We start from the raw sequence: 16,533 nt of genomic DNA on the forward strand, positions 1-16,533 counted from the left end.
CCTGGGCCTGCTCACACCCCATCATCTTCAAAGCCAGAAATAATCCGGTGATGCGCAGGAGAGGCCGGAGGTCTCCAGGGAGAGGGTGCCAAACAAGCCAGCAAAGCAGCTTTCCTGAGTCTGTGGCTGAAGGCCTCCTGAGTCTCACCGGCACTGGGGAGTGTTTGCTGGCCATGGTGTCCACAGTGGGGTACAGGCTAGGGGAGGGCTGGCTGCAGGGTTCAGCTATAATTTGTTTTTGGCTTGAATTCTTTTTTTTTTTTTTTTTTTTAGACAGAGTCTCATTCTGTCACCCAGGCTGGAGTGCAGTGACGTGATCCCAGCTCACTGCAAGTTCTGTCTCCTGGGTTCACGCCATTCTCCTGCCTCAGCCTCCCGAGTAGCTGGGACTACAGGTGCCTGCCACCATGCCTGGCTAAGTTTTGTGTGTGTGTTTTTAGTAGAGACGGGGTTTTACCGTGTTAGCCAGGATGGTCTCGATCTCCTGACCTCATGATCTGCCCACCTCAGCCTCGCAAAGTGTTGGGATTACAGGTGTGAGCCACCGAGCCCGGTCCTGTTTTTGGCTTGAATTCTATTCCCAACTCTGCTGCGAATTCTCTGAGTGATCTTGGGCAAATCACCTTCTCTTTTTGGGCCTCAGTTTCCCTTTCTGTGATGGGAAAATATTGGATTTGCAAACTCTATTTCAACGGCAAAACCCTTTCATAACACACTATACAGTGTGGATTGAAATAATGGACTCTGAGACAAACACAGTTAAGGCTCCAGAAAGGTCCAGGTGAGCACCTGAGGGCAGTAAGAGGAGGGCTGGTGCCAGGGCCTCAGAAGGCCAGTATTGGGATTGTAACAGTGGTACAGTGTACAAAGCCTCCTCCAACCCACTTTCCTATTTCATTCTCATGATAGTCCACATACAGCAGGAATGCTCTTTCTCATTTTACAGGTGGGAAATGGAAGTGTGGAGCGGTCGGGTGATTTGCTTCAGGTCACACAGGCAGTAAAAAGGACTCGAGTCTCCCAGATCCTGCCCCAGACCTGCAGTGAGTTACAAGGTGGCCCTGCAGAAATGGGGAAGGGCATGCTCTGCAAGGGCCGCCTGCTGACTTGCTGGATGAGGCATTGATGCAGCTGGGCTGCTGAGTGTTTTGAAGTATTTCCCTATGGGGGAGGGTAGGAGGACCATGCACCATGTCCTTTCTCACCCACGCTGCCTCACAGAGCAAAAGAGACAACCTGCCATGAGCTCCAATAAAGCCCAGGACACCAGGCCAGGCATGGTGGCTCACGCCTGTAATCCCAGGACTTTGGGAGGCCGAGGTGGGTGGATCACCTGAGGTCAGGGGTTCAAGACCAGCCTGATCAACATGTTAAACCCCGTCTCTACAGAAATACAAAAAAAAAAAAAAAAAAAATTAGCTGGACATGATGGCAGATGCCTGTAAATCCAGCTACTCAGGAGACTGAGGCAGGAGAATCACTTGAACCTGGGAGGTGGAGGTTGTAGTGAGCTGAGTTTGTCATTGCACTCCAGCCTGGTCGACAGAGTGAGACTCCGTCTCAAAAAAAAAAAAGAAAAAAAAAAGAAAAAAGAAAAAAAGGCCCAGGACACCCAACGCCCTGGTGTCCATGCCAGGTTGGTGGCTGAAGCCTGAAATTCCTCTGTTATACAGCATCCCTGCAACAGCCCACGGGAATGAGCCCATGCCATGTAGGAAGATCCTCTTAGTGTGAACCCTCAGACACTTCCCAAATGACACCAAAAATAGTCCCCAGGATTCAAATCCTGACCCAGGGCCAGACATTTAACATCTGTGGGTCTCACCTTTATCTCACATAAAATGGGAGTGGTTGCCTTCCCTGCCCACTTGGCTGTTGAGAAGCTTCAGTGTGATCATTAGGTCATCAAAAGAGCTTTTCCAATTTTCAAGTGCTGTGAAAAACTGGATTTTTCACAGGATTGGTAATTCAGTAACAACAGCATAGTGGTGTGAATAGCGGCTCTCGGGGGCTCTCCAGAGAGCAGTTTGGTGGGAGGCAAGTGGGGAGATTATGGGCAGGGACTATACACTGGTTGGCCTGAAGGGAGCACCAGGGAGCGGGAAAAGTGCAGCGCTGGAGATTCACATCCATGAATATAAATCGTCCAGCACATTATTCTGCCCATGCCAGCCCTGGGAACATGTTCAGAAACCTCAGAAAGGGAGAGCAAATGGCCCAGGGGAAGTTCTGCTTGTTAGTCCAGCCATGTGGGGACTGTCTCCGCCTGTGAGTGACAGTCTGGTGGCTCTAATGGCTGCTTGAAGGTTACCTGGGGGTGTCCACTCACAGGGATTTGCTTTGTGACTGTTACTCAAGTAAGTCCATGCCTCACACATGGGAGACTCCATGCCTCATCTGGAGTTAACACCCTGGATTCGTGGCCCTATTGTCCTTGCCAGCTTCAGAGCAGACCGAAGGCCAGTCTTGTGGCCTCCTCTAAACTGTCTGGGAGGCCCCAGTGGGTGTTTCATATGTGGATGGAACGAGTTCACTATCCCCTTCCTCTCTGCCTGTGACACCTGCAGCGTGCAAACCTCTGGAAGGAGGCACATTCTCTTTCTCAGCTACACCTGAGGAGGCTGGTTCTGCTTGGATTGTGGCTGTCTTGCCCTGAGTACTGGTTCCTTGCCCTGAGTACAAGGCTACCCAAATCCGCAAGATGTGAGAAGGATCTTTTCTTCGTTTCAGTCCTCACTGCATTTGGGCTCTGCTATGTCCCCTGAAGAAAGGGCTATATAAACTTTCTCCTCAGGCTGGATGCCATGGCTCATGCTTATAATCCCAGCACTTTGGGAGACTGAAGCAGGAGAACTGCTTGAGCCCAGGAGTTTGAGACCAGCCTTGGCAACATAGTGAGATCTTGTCTCTGTGAAAAAGTAAAAAATTAGGGTGCAGTGGTACATGCCTGTAGTCCTAGCTACTGGGGAAGCTGAGGTGGGAGATCACTTGAGCCCAGGAGGTTGAGGCTGCAGTGAGTCAAGATGGCTCCACTGCATTCCAGCCTGTGTGACAGAGTGAGACCCTATCTCAAACAACAACAAAAACAACAAAACAAAACAAAACAAAACAAAACAAAACAAAACAAAACAAAACACAAAACAAAACAAAACAAAACAAAACAAAACAAAACAAAACAAAACACCTCTCTCTCCAAACTCTGGGTCTTGTTTTATTAGCTGGGCCTTGCAGCAGAGCTGTGTGTCCCAGCATCACTCTTTTATTATTATTATTTTTATTTTGATTTGAGATGGCATCTTGCTCTGTCACCCAGGCTGGAGTGCAGTGGTGCCATCTCGGCTCACTGCAATCTCCACCACCCAGGTACAAGCTATTCTCCTGCCTCAGCCTCCCGAGTAGCTGGGACTACAGGCATATGCCACCATGCCTGCATAAGTTTTGTATTTTTTTTTTTTTTTAGTGGTGATGGGTGGGGGTTCCACCATGATGGCCAGGCTGGTCTTGAACTCCTGACCTCAAGTGATCCGCTCACCTTGGCCTCCCAAACTGCTGGGATTACAGGTGTGAATCACCATGCCCGGCTCCAGCATCACTCTTAAAACTCTTGAAAACAATCACTTCAGCTGTACATTATACTTTTTCCCCCCTCTGATAGAAGCTCAAAAGTAGTCCTGGCAGGTACACTGTGTCACCCAACACCCCACACACTCCTAGGTGTCTGAGCAAAAATCTCCCCCATCCTATCTTGTGGTCCCAATGCTCATGCATATCAACTTATGCAAATCGGAACTCACAGGTCCCATGTGGTTGGTTTCCCACAGGCTCCTCCAGCACCACCCTACTATTTAACAAAGAAAGGCAGCACTAACATTGGAACTTCAGACTTCAATGACATAAATTCTGTGGACATGGTGGCTCTTGAACCACTCACCACAGACAGTAGAGCACATGAGTCATCTCCTGCCCTGTACAGGCACTGAGCCATGGCCACAGTGTCTTCACTATCAAGCTCTAGCCATAGATGATTGGGCACTGGGTTGGTTGAGGGGCTACGAGACAGGATGGGGCTGCCTCACATTCCATCTGGATGGACAGTAGGTTACTTTGTTTGTCCTCTGGACCTCTTGAGAGAAGAAAGCTAACCAGTTCCCTCTGTGTCAAAGAACCAGTCCAGCCCATTCCCTTCTGCTACCCACAGATGTCCCTAGTCTCACGGCTGATGCTGGCCTAGAATTCATGGGTTGATCTTGTCAGGCAGGGATCACAGGGTTTCCTCAGTTCAGCTCCACAGACTTTCTGATCCAAACAAGGAGAAGCAAACTTCTTTTATTTCCAGGGGCCTAAGATGCTTTATATCCAGTGGCAATTGGGAGCAGAGAAACTCTTCTCTCTCTAAGGTCTGCCTTTGCCTTGCTCCCAAATAGGCTGCATATGTATTTCCTAAGACACTTAATTTTTCAAGAAGCCAGACGGGCTGGGCATGTTGGCTCACACCTGTAATCCCAGCACTTTTGGAGGCCAAGGCAGGCAGATCACTTGAGGCCAGGAGTTCGAGACCAGCCTGGCCAACATGGTAAAACCTGGTCTCTACTAAAAATACAAAAATTAGCCAGGCATGGTGGTGCATGCCTGTAGTCCCTGCTACTTGGGAGGCTGACAACTTGTCTTTTTCTAGGGAAAACCCACAAAAGGATTTGATTCTTGATTAAACTACCCTGCAAAGGCCAAGGTATAAAAGATGACCTTGGGCTGTGGATGAGCCTCACAGCAACATACTATGAGAACAAACTTCTCCAGATATGAGTGGTGTTATGATCTGAATGTTTGCATGCCCCCCAAATTTATTTACTTATTTATTTAGAGATTTTTAATAAGATTCACTAGTGGCAATGTAAATAAATTACAATCCAAAATGAAATTAAATTTATCTAATAAATAAATTCATAACCATTATTATGTGCTTATAACATATCTGGCAGAGATGTTTAAAAAGTCAACAATATTAATTTTTTGAGGGTGGAGGGTAGGAGGAGGGAGAGAAGCAGCAAAGATAACTATTGGGTACTGGGTCTAATTCCTGGGTGATGAAATAATCAGTACAACAGACCCTTATGACATGAGTTTACCTACGTAACAAAACTTCACATGTACCATTGCACTTAAAAGTTAAAAAAAATTACTTTTCTTGTAGGTTGATTGTAAAAATATAACTGTTTTGAGTCAATCTCCATTAATACTTAAAAGTACAAATATATATTAAATGAGGTTCAAAAGATTTATAATGCTTACAACAAAAACATCTATAAAACAAAGACAACTTTAAAAGAATTGCTCAATTTACTTCGTAGTGTTTATTTTTTTCATGTAACATATTTTAAAATAGTATTCGTTTTTTGGATCATACACGAAATTCACATCTAGATGTCTATTCTATTAAACCATCATTATTTCTTCAGTGTCAAATCTTAATTTTCATTTCTGGCTGGATTTTTCTTCTTTAGCAATACTTTTTATTACCCCTTTACTATATTTCTCATGGAAGAAATTATGACCTTAGTATGTCAGAAAATGATCACTTAGCAGATGTGAATGCTGGTCCCGGTTTTCACATTTCTTCACATTTTCCATTGTAATCAAGCACCTTGATGTGAGGCTGAAAAGCTTCTGCTTACAGTTGCTAATGAGCTTCAGACAGGGATGTGGGGTTGTCATCTCTTCAGTATATTCTGCTGTATATACTAGTAACCAATAGATTCGTCTTCCAAATAACATGAGAGTCTCAGCTGCAAAGTTTAGCAAGTCAAAAAGCATATTACTTAGATGATAACTCAAGGAAACAGGAATGTGGCTTCCTGGACATTTTTCTCTCCCCTTTGATATTTCCTTCTGTGAACCTGATCTTCTTGTAGATGTTTTAATACCATATGGAGGATCAGTGATTACTGCATTAAAATATGCGCCGTTCTCCAGGAAAGTTTACATGTATCTGAAACCAGGACATTTAATATGGTCAATCATATTTGTCAAAATGTATTAGAGAAAGTATTATCTTCTCTAAACCATACTGACAAAGATTTGCCCTAATGTTTTCATCTGGTCCTCTCCATTTCTGTTTTTTCTTACCTGCCTTTCCTGAGCCATAAACTGTGTTGTAGTTGATGCCTGTCTCATATACATATGTACCAAAATGAGCAGATGCTATCAGGAGGCCACCTGTTCCAGCAAATGGATCAAAATCAATATCACTTTCTCTTTTCCATAATTAGTCACAATGAATGACAAACCGGCATCCATGCTTGTATTTCCAATAAAGTGTCTCATTTTGACAGTGTATGACTCGGTAAGCTCTCTCTGTCCATCTGTGAGCTATCTACTAAAATAAATATTATGTGAATTCTTAGGGATGCAGTTTGGGTCCAAACCGTAATTCTCCAAAATATAGAATATATGTTGTGGCGTCTCTAAATTTACAGAATTTAAATGGCAGAAATCCAACTGCTTTATTCATTTGACTTTTTCTTCTTATGTCAATGTTTTATTACATGTGTGAATCTTTATTTTATACATAGAGTATGAATGTACAAATAGAACTTAGCACACACTGTCCGTTTCGTTACATTTCTTGCAATACCTTCAGAAAGAATGCTAAGAATCCACAGTGGCGACTTTCTGTAAGTTTCCTTTCTGCAGGTGAACTGACCTCCAAAAAATGATAGCAAAGACTTTATTTTGCCTGCCTGCCTGCCTTCCCTCCCTCTCTCTCTCTCTTTCTCTCTCTCCGTCTCTCTCTCCCTTCCTTCCTCTCTCTCTCTCTTTCTTTCTTCCTTTCTTTCCTTTCTTTTCTCTCTCTCTCTTTTCCTTCCTTCCTTCCTTCCTTCCTTTCCTTCCTTCCTTCCTTCTTTCCTTCCTTCCTTCCTTCCTTCCTTTTCTCTCTCTTCTTTCTTTCTTTCTCTCTTTCTTCCTTCCTTCCTTCCTTCCTTCCTTCCTTCCTTCTTTCTTTTCTTTTCTTTCTCTCTCTCTCTCTCTCCCTCCCTCCCTCCCTCCCCCCCCCCCCTCCCTCCCTCCCTCCCTCCCTCCCTCCCTTCCTTCCTTCCTTCCTTCCTTTCCACGGTCTCCCTCTGTTGCCCAGGCTGGAGTGCAGCGCCATAATCTCGGCTCACTGCAACCTCCCTGCTTCGGGCTCCCGTGATTCTCCTGCCTGGGCCTGCCCAGTACCTGACATTGCAGGCGCACACCACCACGCCTGGCTGGTTTTTGTATTTTTGCTGGACACGGGGTTTCGCCGTGTTGGCCAGGCTGGTCTCCAACTCCTGACCTCCAGTGATCTGCCCGCCTTGGCCTCCCGAAGTGCTGGGATTACAGACAGAGTCTCGTTCACTCAATGCTCAAAGTTGCCCAGGCTGGAGTGCAGTGGCGTGATCTCGGCTCACTACAACCTCCACCTCCCAGCCGCCTGCCTTGGCCTCCCAAAGTGCTAAGATTACAGCCTTTGCCCGGCCGCCACCCCGTCTAGGAAGTGAGGAGCGCCTCTGCCTGGCTGCCCCATCTGGGAAGTGAGGAGCACCTCTGCCTGGCCGCCCGGTCTGGGATGTGAGGAGGGCCTCTGCCCGACCGCCCGTTGTCTGGGACGTGAAGGGCGCCTCTGCCCGACCGCCCATTGTCTGGGACGTGAGGGGCGCCTCTGCCCGGCCACCCCGTCTGGGATTTGAGGAGCGCCTCTGCCCGGCTGTGCCGTCTGGCAAGGGAGGAGCGTCTCTGCCCGGCCGCCCCGTCTGGGAAGTGAGGAGCGCCTCTGCCTGGCTGCTGTGCAACCTTCCAAGTGTGAAGCGACAGCCTTCGTTGTAGAATGAATGAAGACACTGGCACTGATTATATAACACCTTGGCAGCTATCTCAAGTCATTGATGGTGGAGGTATTGGAATTATAGAAGAAAGCAAACACACAAATTTGACTAAAGGCGATTTTGTGACTTCTTTCTATTGGCCCTGGCAAACCAAGGTTATTCTGGATGGAAATAGCCTTGAAAAGGTGATATATATATGAACGTATCTGATTTTTTTTCCCCGTATAATTCTTACTTTGTGCATTTGATATTCAGTTGTGTTTGTAATCATGGAAAAATAAAAGCATATATAAAAAAAGACTTTAATTTTATTTTTTATTATACTTTAAGTTCTGGGATACATGTGCAGAACATGCAGTTTTGTTACATAGGTGTACATGTGCCATGGTGGTTTTCTGCACCCACCAACCTGTCATCTAGATCTTAAGCCCCTCATACATTAAGTATTTCTCCTAATACTATCCATCCCCTTGCCCCCCACACCCCTACAGGCCCTGGGTGTGATATTCCCCTTCCTGCGTCCATGTGTTCTTATTGTTCAACACCCACTTATGAGTGAGAACATGTAGTGTTTGGTTTTCTATTCCTGTGTTAGTTTGCTGAGAATGATGGCTTCCAGCTTCATCCATATCCTTGCAAAGGACAGGAACCCATTCTTTTTTATGGCTGCATAGTATTCCATGGTGTATATGTGCCACATTTTCTTTATCCAATCTATCATTGATGGGCATTTGGGTTTGCTATTGTAAATAGTGTTGCAATAGTCTTTGCTGTTGTAAATAGTGCTGCAATAAACATATGTGTGCATGTGTCTTTAAAGTAGAATGATTTATCATCCTTTGAGTATATACTCAGTAATGGGATTGTTGGGTCAAATTGTATTTCTAGTTCTAGATCCTTGAGGAATCACCACACTCTCCACGTCCTCTCCAGCATGTGTTGTTTCCTGACCTTTTAATGATTGCCATTCTAATTGGTGTGAGATGGCATCTCATTGTGGTTTTGATTTGCATTTCTCTAATGACCAGTGATGATGAGCTTATTTTCATATATTTGTTGGCCACATAAATGTCTTCTTTTGAGAAGTGTATGTTCATATCCTTTGCCCACTTTTTGATGTTGTTTTTTTTTCTTGTAAATTTGTTTAAGTTCCTTGTAGATTCTGGATATTAGACCTTTGTCAGATGGATAGATTGCAACAATTTTCTCCCGTTCTGTAGTTTGCCTTTTCACTCTGATGATATTTTCCTTTGCTGTGCAGAAGTTCTTTAGTTTAATTAGATCCCATTTGTCAATTTTGGCTTTTGTTACAATTGCTTTTGGTGTTTTAGTCATGAAGTCTTTGTACATGCCTATGTCCTGAGTGGTGTTGCCTAGGTTCTCGTCTAGGATTTTTATGGTTTTAGTTTTGCATTGAAGTCTTTAATCCATCTGGAGTTAATTTTTGTATAAGGTGTAAGGAAGGGGTCCAGTTTCAGTTTTCTGCATATGGCTAACCAGTTTTCCCAACACTATTTATTTAATAGGGAATCCTTTCTCCATTTCTTATTTTTGTCAGGTTTGTCAAAGATCAGATGGTTGTAGATGTGTGGTGTTATTTCTGAGGCCTCTGTTCTGTTCCTTTGGTCTATATATCTGTTTTAGTACCAGTACCATGCTGTTTTGGTTGCTGTAGCCTTGTAGTATAGTTTGAAATCAGGTAGCATGATGCCTCTGGCTTTGTTCTTTTTACTTAAGATTGTCTTGGCTGTACGGGATATTTTTTGGTTCCATATGAAATTTAAAGTTTTTTTCTAATTCTGTGTAGAAAGTCAATGGTAGTTTGATGGGAATAGCATTGAATCTATAAATTACCTTGGGCAGTATGGCCATTTTCATTATATTGATTCTTCCTATCCAGGAGCACGGAATGTTTTTCCATTTGTTTGTGTCCTCTGTCATTTCCTTGAGCAGTGGTTTGTAGTTCTCCTTGAAGAGGTCCTTCATGTCCCTTGTAAGTTGTATTCCTAGGTATTTTATTCTCTAGCAAAGACTTTATTAAAGCAGACAGAACTTCAGGAGCTGCCATGAGCAGCAGACACCTGTTTAGGGTGCATGGCAGCTGTGCCCCCCAAATCCATACATTGAAACCTGATCACCAATGTGATGGTGTTAGGAGGTGGAAACTTTGGGAGGTGCTTAGGTCCTGATAGCAGAACCTTGATGAATGGAATTAGTTCCTTTATGAAAGAGGCTTCAGGGAGCTGCTGGTCCCTTTCTTTGACTTGAAGGCACAGCGAGAAGGTGCCACCTATGAACCAGAAAGTGGGCCTTTACCAGACATGGAATCTGCTAGCACCTTGATCTTTGACTTCCTAGACTTCAGAACTATTAGAAGTAAACTTCTGTTGTTTAAAATCCACTCAGTTTATGGCGTTTTGTTATAGCAGCCTAAAGAGGCTAAGACAAGTGATAGCATGGGATGCAGGTAATTACATCCAATGATCACGGGCTAGAATCAATGTGATTCAGTCTCTTCTTTCAATAATTATGATTACTAAAGGAATCATCACTTACTATGTGCCAACCTCTGTACCAAGTACTGGATATGCATTAACTCAGGGATCAACAATCTATGATCCATAGTACAAATCTAGCCTGCTGCCTGTTATAAGTCTATTGCAATACAGTCACACTCGTTTGTTTATGTATTGCCCCATGGCTGCTTTCTCACTAGAATGGCAGACTTGAGTACCTGTGAGAAAGGTCATTTGGCCTGAAAAGCCTAAAATGTTTACTTTCTGGCCCTTTATGGAGAAAGCTTATTGGCCTCTGCTTTAAACCTAACTTTTAGTTTACAAGTAATTTTTTGTTGCTGAATAACAAATTACTATATTTAGCAGCTCAAAGCAACACAAATCTTATAATTTCCATGGGTCAAGAGTCAGCATAGGGGTTATCTGCTTATGGCCTTTCATGACTGAAATCAAGTTGTTGTGTGGGGCTTCAATCTCATCTGAGGCTCAAGGTCCTCCTCCAAACTCTTTCAGGTTGTTGGTTGAATTCATTTGCCTGCTATTTGCATAGCTGTGGTGCCCATTTCCTGGCTAGCTGTGAGCCAGGGACTGACTTAGAAGCCACCATTAGGTCCTTGCCATGTGGCCACATCTCTCACAACAAGGCAGCTTACTCCTTCAAGACAAGCAGGAGAATGTGTCTTCTGCTTCAAATCTCTTTTATGGGCTCACCGACTTTTGGCTTATATTCTAAAGGTGAGATAATGACAGAAGTTTGAGATAACCACCCAATATATAACTTTAGAACAGTTTTTAATTATTATTATTTCTTTTTTATAGAGACGAGGTCTCACTTTATTGCCAAAGCTGGTCTTGAACTCTTGGGCTCAAGTGATTCTCCTCCTTTGGCCTCCCAAAGTGCTGGGATTACAGGCATGAGCCACATGCCTAGCCTAAGAACAGTTTTAAAATCAATGAAACAATAATTTTAGGAAATGTTATAATTTTAGCTTACTAAATTGACTTTTTCACTATAGAATAAATGAATATACGTGAACCCCTACAGATCCCAAATCTTGAATTATGCAAATAAGATAATTGAAATCTTCCCCTTTTAACACTTAGTGAAAATTTTCAGGATAAAGAGAGTGACAGTTCTAACAAGAGAAGAGATGGGAAGGGAAAAACAATAGTTCTGGAAACATTAGGTAAGGATGTTTGGACTTGGAGAGGAGTGGTGGAGTAGGGTGGACAAGATGACTTTAAAAGTCACTTCCAATGTTGAGATTTCTATGACTCTTGGAAAACAGGTTCCAGGAAGGTTCTGAGAGGCTTGGGATAGAGAATAGATGAAAAAAGGCAGACATGAATCAGGTGGAGGAGCAGGATGTTCACAAATGGGAAACAACTGATCTTGCAAGTTTGTCAAGGAGCGACTGGGGAAGTCACATCCTGCTCCTCCTTCGATAGCTTAAGGACTTTAAGAGGAGATTGGTCAAGAAGTTTCAGCTAGAGTTACAGCCTCTCAAAAACCCAGAAGTTACCTTTGGCCTTTCTGAAGGCAACTCGTATATCCTTCTTTAGACTTTGAATCAAAAGTTCTAGCATAGGAATAAAGACGGTGCAGGTCATGATGCCAACTTGTCTTCTTTCAGTGATTTATCTGAGATACTTCACATGTCTGAAGATGGGGATCCCAAAGGAAGGTCATAGCAGTTAAGTGGGAGGCGCAAGTGGATGGATAAAATCTTGGCTTTGCCACTTGATGACTTCGCTGTCAAAGGCCTGATGATTAGCACGTTGGAGATCAGGATGACCCTAGTGCCAGCTATAATCATAAAAGTTGTCAAAGATCACAATGATTATTTTACTGTTTCCTGAAGTATTTCAAATGAGCTTCAGCAGGGGAAGGATGTGACAGAATTTGATCTAATTGTCTTCACAGAAGAAGCGGGCAAATGTGAAGATGGTGTTGAAAGTGGCTCCTGATAGTCCTCAGGTGTAGGCATTCACACATTCAGCATCAAAACCCAGCATGTCAGCCAGGCATGGTGGCTCATGCCTGTAATCCCAGGAATTTAGGAGGCAGAGGTGGGCAGATCATTTGAGGCCAGGAGTTCGAGACTAGCCTAGCCAAAATGGCAAAACCTCATCTTTACTGAAAATACAAAAATTAGCCAGGCATGGTGGTGCATGCCTGTAATTCCAGCTACTCGGGTGGCTGAGGCATGAGAAATGAGAATCGCTTGAACCCAGGAGGTGGAGGTTGCAGTGAGCTGAGATTGTGCCACTGCACTCCAGCCTGGGTGATGGAATGAGACTCTGTCTGAAAAAGAAAAACAACAACAACAGCAGCAACAACAACAAATCCCCACCAAAAAAGCCCCCAACATGTCTTGAAGTTCATGGCTGTAGTGTGGGGCAGTGGGCTGCTTATGGTCATTGCCGTTGGCAGGAAACACTAAGTTCCTACACAAATGAAGAAAAAGGACCTCATTGCTTTTATTAGTGGCCATAGGAAATGGTTGTCTTGCCTGTGGCCAGAATGGCCAGGATCTGAGGCATGATGACTGAGGTATTCCAAAGGGTGACATTTGTTAGGAAGAAGTATATAGGGTGAAGAGATGCACATTCACTTGGGTCAGAATGACCCATTCCATATTTCTCAAAATAATGGCCAGGAAGCAACTGAGAAACACTAAGAACAAGGGCAATTCCAACTGTGGCTAATCAGTGAAGTTCATAAACCCATTCATAGCGATGAGATTCTTTTCAGTTGTAGGTTCACTATTGCCTGCTCTCTGAGATTGGAAGTAGAATATTACCTCTAGGACTGTGGACAAGGTATTATTCTTCTACAGTAGTTATTGTGAGGATGTCTTAGGCATATCTCAAGGAGAAAGTAAATGGTTGCCCTCTAGAAGACCCATCATTGGTACTTTCTCTTGAGCATCTCCTCTCTTTGAAAACATCAAATGAAGCTGATATGGAGCATTGTTCCTGGTTAAAATCCACCTGTTGGCTCATAACTGGAGTCTTCCACAGAGATGACAGACTCTGAGAATCTCAGAATTGGAAAAGACTTGGCAAAGACATTCACCTTACAAGTGTTGAAGCAAGGACAGAAACAGAATTCTTTTAACTCAATCCCGTTTCTTTTTCCAGGAGACAGCGCTGATCCTTGTAGATCATTTGGCTGTTTTGTGATAGAGAACTCGAGGAAAGACTTTCCAAGGAGCTCAAGTAAAGGGTGTTTATTCTATGTCAATGCATGTGACAAGTTCAGCTTCACAGAGGTTGAAGATGCAGGGTAGGTCCTACATCAGGAAGGCCCTAGAGACTACAGCAGAAGGAAGTCAAGGATCTTTGCTTTGGCATACTACCACAACCATAACTCAGTTGTACTCTGAGTTCTGAGTCTTTTTTTTTTTTTTATCTTGCTGGTGTCATTTCTCTCAATTTTAGGGCTTTGCAAAAAGATTCCTTGGGCTCCTGAAGGAGTCATGGAATGGCTTGAGGAGATCCATTATTATCCAAGTAGTGAGTGAATGAAAAGGGTTCTAAAATAAATTAAAATTGTATACTTTTTAGAGTATTCATTAATCAGTAAATTGAATTTTTATATTGGTAGAGCTCTAAAATAGTTTGTAGGAGATTGCAAAAGTGGCCACAATACCTCGAAGCAACTCTCATTAAAAGACTGAATTTATCTCTCCATTTCTTGAAACTGTATGGTCTTATGACTTACTTTGACTGATAGAGTGTGGTGGAAGTGATGTCATGCCAGCTGTAGCCCTAGGCCTCTAAAGGCTTTGAGGCTGCTGTTTTTGCATGTTTGGAATCTTGAGAATGCCATGTGAATGAGCCTGGATAGCTTACTGAAAAACAGGAAACCATGAGAAAAGAGGCCCCAGTTGCCTCAGTTGTACCAGATGAAATCATTATTGACCATTCAGGCCCATACCTGGCAGAGAACTACGGGCAAATGAGCATATCCAACCAATATCAGCCAAGTCCCACTCAGACCAGAACTGCCCAGCTGAGCCAACACAAACTGCTGACCTGTAGAATAGTGAGTTAAGTGAATGGTTGTTGGTTAAACCCACTAAGTTTTTTAAGTTTTAAGTTACGCAGCAAAAAGTAATAAATACCTTGTTCTACAAAAACGATTTTCTTTTTCTAAAATGTCAACTTTTATTTTAGATACGGAGGTACATGTGCAGGCTTGTTACATGGGTATATTATACCCAGGTAGTGAGCATAGCACCCAAGAGGTAGTTTTTCAACCCATACCCTCTCCTCCCTTCCCCCACTAATAGTCTGCAGTGTCTATTGTTCCCTTGTTTATGTCCATGTGTGCTCAATGTTTAGCTCCCATTTATGCATGAGAATATGTGGTATTCAGTTTTCTGTTCCTGTGTTAATTTGCTTAGGATCATGGCTGTCTGCTGCAACCATGTTGCGGCAAGGGACATGATTTTATTCTTTCTTAGGGCTGCATAGGATTCCATGGTGCATATGTACCACATTAAAAAAAAATCCACTTCACTGTTGATGGGCACCCACATTGATTTCCTGTCTTTGTATTGTGCATAGTGCTGTAATGAACTTACAAGTGTATGTGTCTTTTTGGTAGGACAATTTATATTCTTTTGGGTAGATACCTAATAATGGGATTGCTGGCTTGAGTGATAGTTGTATTTTTAGTTCTTTGAGAAATCTCCAAACTGCTTTCCACTGTGGCTGAACTAATTTACATTTCCACCAACAGCATATAAGCATTCCCTTTTCTCCACAGCCTCACCGGCATTTGTTGTTTTTTGACTTTTTAATAATAACTATTCTGACTGGTGTGTGATGGTATCTCATTGAGGTTTTTGATTTGCATTTCTCTGATGATTAGTGATGATTAGCATTTTTCCATAAGTTTGTTGACTGCTTGTATGTCTCCTTCTGAGAAACATCCACTCATGTCCTTTGACCATTTTTAAAAATTATACTTTGAGCTCTAGGGTACACGTGCACAACATGCAGGTTTGTCACATAGGTATACATGTGCCATGTTGGTTTGCTGCACCCATCAACTTGTCATTTACATTAGGTATTTCTCCTAATGCTGTCCCTCCCCTTGTCCCCCACCCCCTTCAGGTCCTGGTGTGTGATGTTCCCCGTCCTGTGTCCATGTGTTCTTGTTGTTCATCTCCCACCTATGAATGAGAACATGTGGTGTTTGGTTTTCTGTCCTTGTGATAGTTTGCTTAGAATGATGGTTTCCAGCTTCATCCAGGTCCCTGCAAAGGACATGAACTCATCCTTTTTTGTGGCTGCATAGTATTCCATGGTATATATGTGCCACATTTTCTTAATGCAGTCTATCACTGAAAGACATTTGGGTTGGTTCCAAGTCTTTGCTATTGTGAATAGTGCCATAATAAACATACGTGTGCATGTGTCTTTATAGTAGCATGATTTATCATCGTTTGGGTATATACTTAGTAATGGGATTGCTGGGTCAAATGGTATTTCTACTTCTAGATCCTTGAGGAATCGCCACACTGTCTTCCACAGTGATTGAACTAATTGACACTCACACCAGCAGAGTAAAATTGTTCCTATTTCTTCACGTCCTCTCCAGCATCTCTTGTTCCTTGAGTTTTTAATGATCACCATTCTAACTGGCATGAGATGGTATCTCATTGTGGTTTTGATTTGCATTTCTCTAATGACCAGTGATGATGAGCTTGTTTTCATATGTTTGTTGGCTGCATAAACGTCTTCTTTTGAGCAGTGTCTGTTCATATCCTTTGCCCACTTTTTGATGGGGTTGTTTGTTTTTTTCTTGTAAATTTGCCTAAGTTCTTTGTAGATTCTGGATATTAGCCCTCTGTCAGATGGGTAGATTGCAAAGATTTTCTCCCATTCTGTAGGTTGCCTGTTCACTCTGGTGATAGTTTCTTTTGCTATGCAGAAGCTCTTTAGTTTAATTAGATCCCATTTGTCTATTTTAGCTTTTGTTGCCATTGCTTTTGGTGTTTTAGTCATGAAGTCTTTGCCCATGCCTATGTACTGAACGGTATCACCTAGGTTTTCTTCTAGAGTTTTTATGGTGTTAAGTCTCACATTTAAGTCTTTAATCCATCTTTTAATTTTTGTATATGGTGTAAGGAAGGGATCCAGTTTCAGTTTTCTGCATA

At 43.1% G+C, this 16,533-nt stretch overlaps 1 protein-coding gene and 1 pseudogene across 1 annotated transcript in view; one reads left to right on the top strand and one right to left on the bottom strand.

Moving 5' to 3' along the window:
- LOC116468196 (olfactory receptor 9Q1) overlaps positions 1-16,533 on the top strand; it is a 149,059-nt gene that overhangs the window by 37,534 nt on the left and 94,992 nt on the right. The gene's annotated exons all lie outside the window — the stretch shown is intronic.
- LOC116467858 (tRNA (guanine(10)-N2)-methyltransferase homolog) lies at positions 5,473-11,971 on the bottom strand (annotated as a pseudogene).

The sequence above is a fragment of the Hylobates moloch genome, unplaced genomic scaffold (genome assembly GCF_009828535.3).
Source record: "Hylobates moloch isolate HMO894 unplaced genomic scaffold, HMol_V3 SCAFFOLD_5, whole genome shotgun sequence".
Taxonomy (NCBI): Eukaryota; Metazoa; Chordata; class Mammalia; order Primates; family Hylobatidae; genus Hylobates; species Hylobates moloch.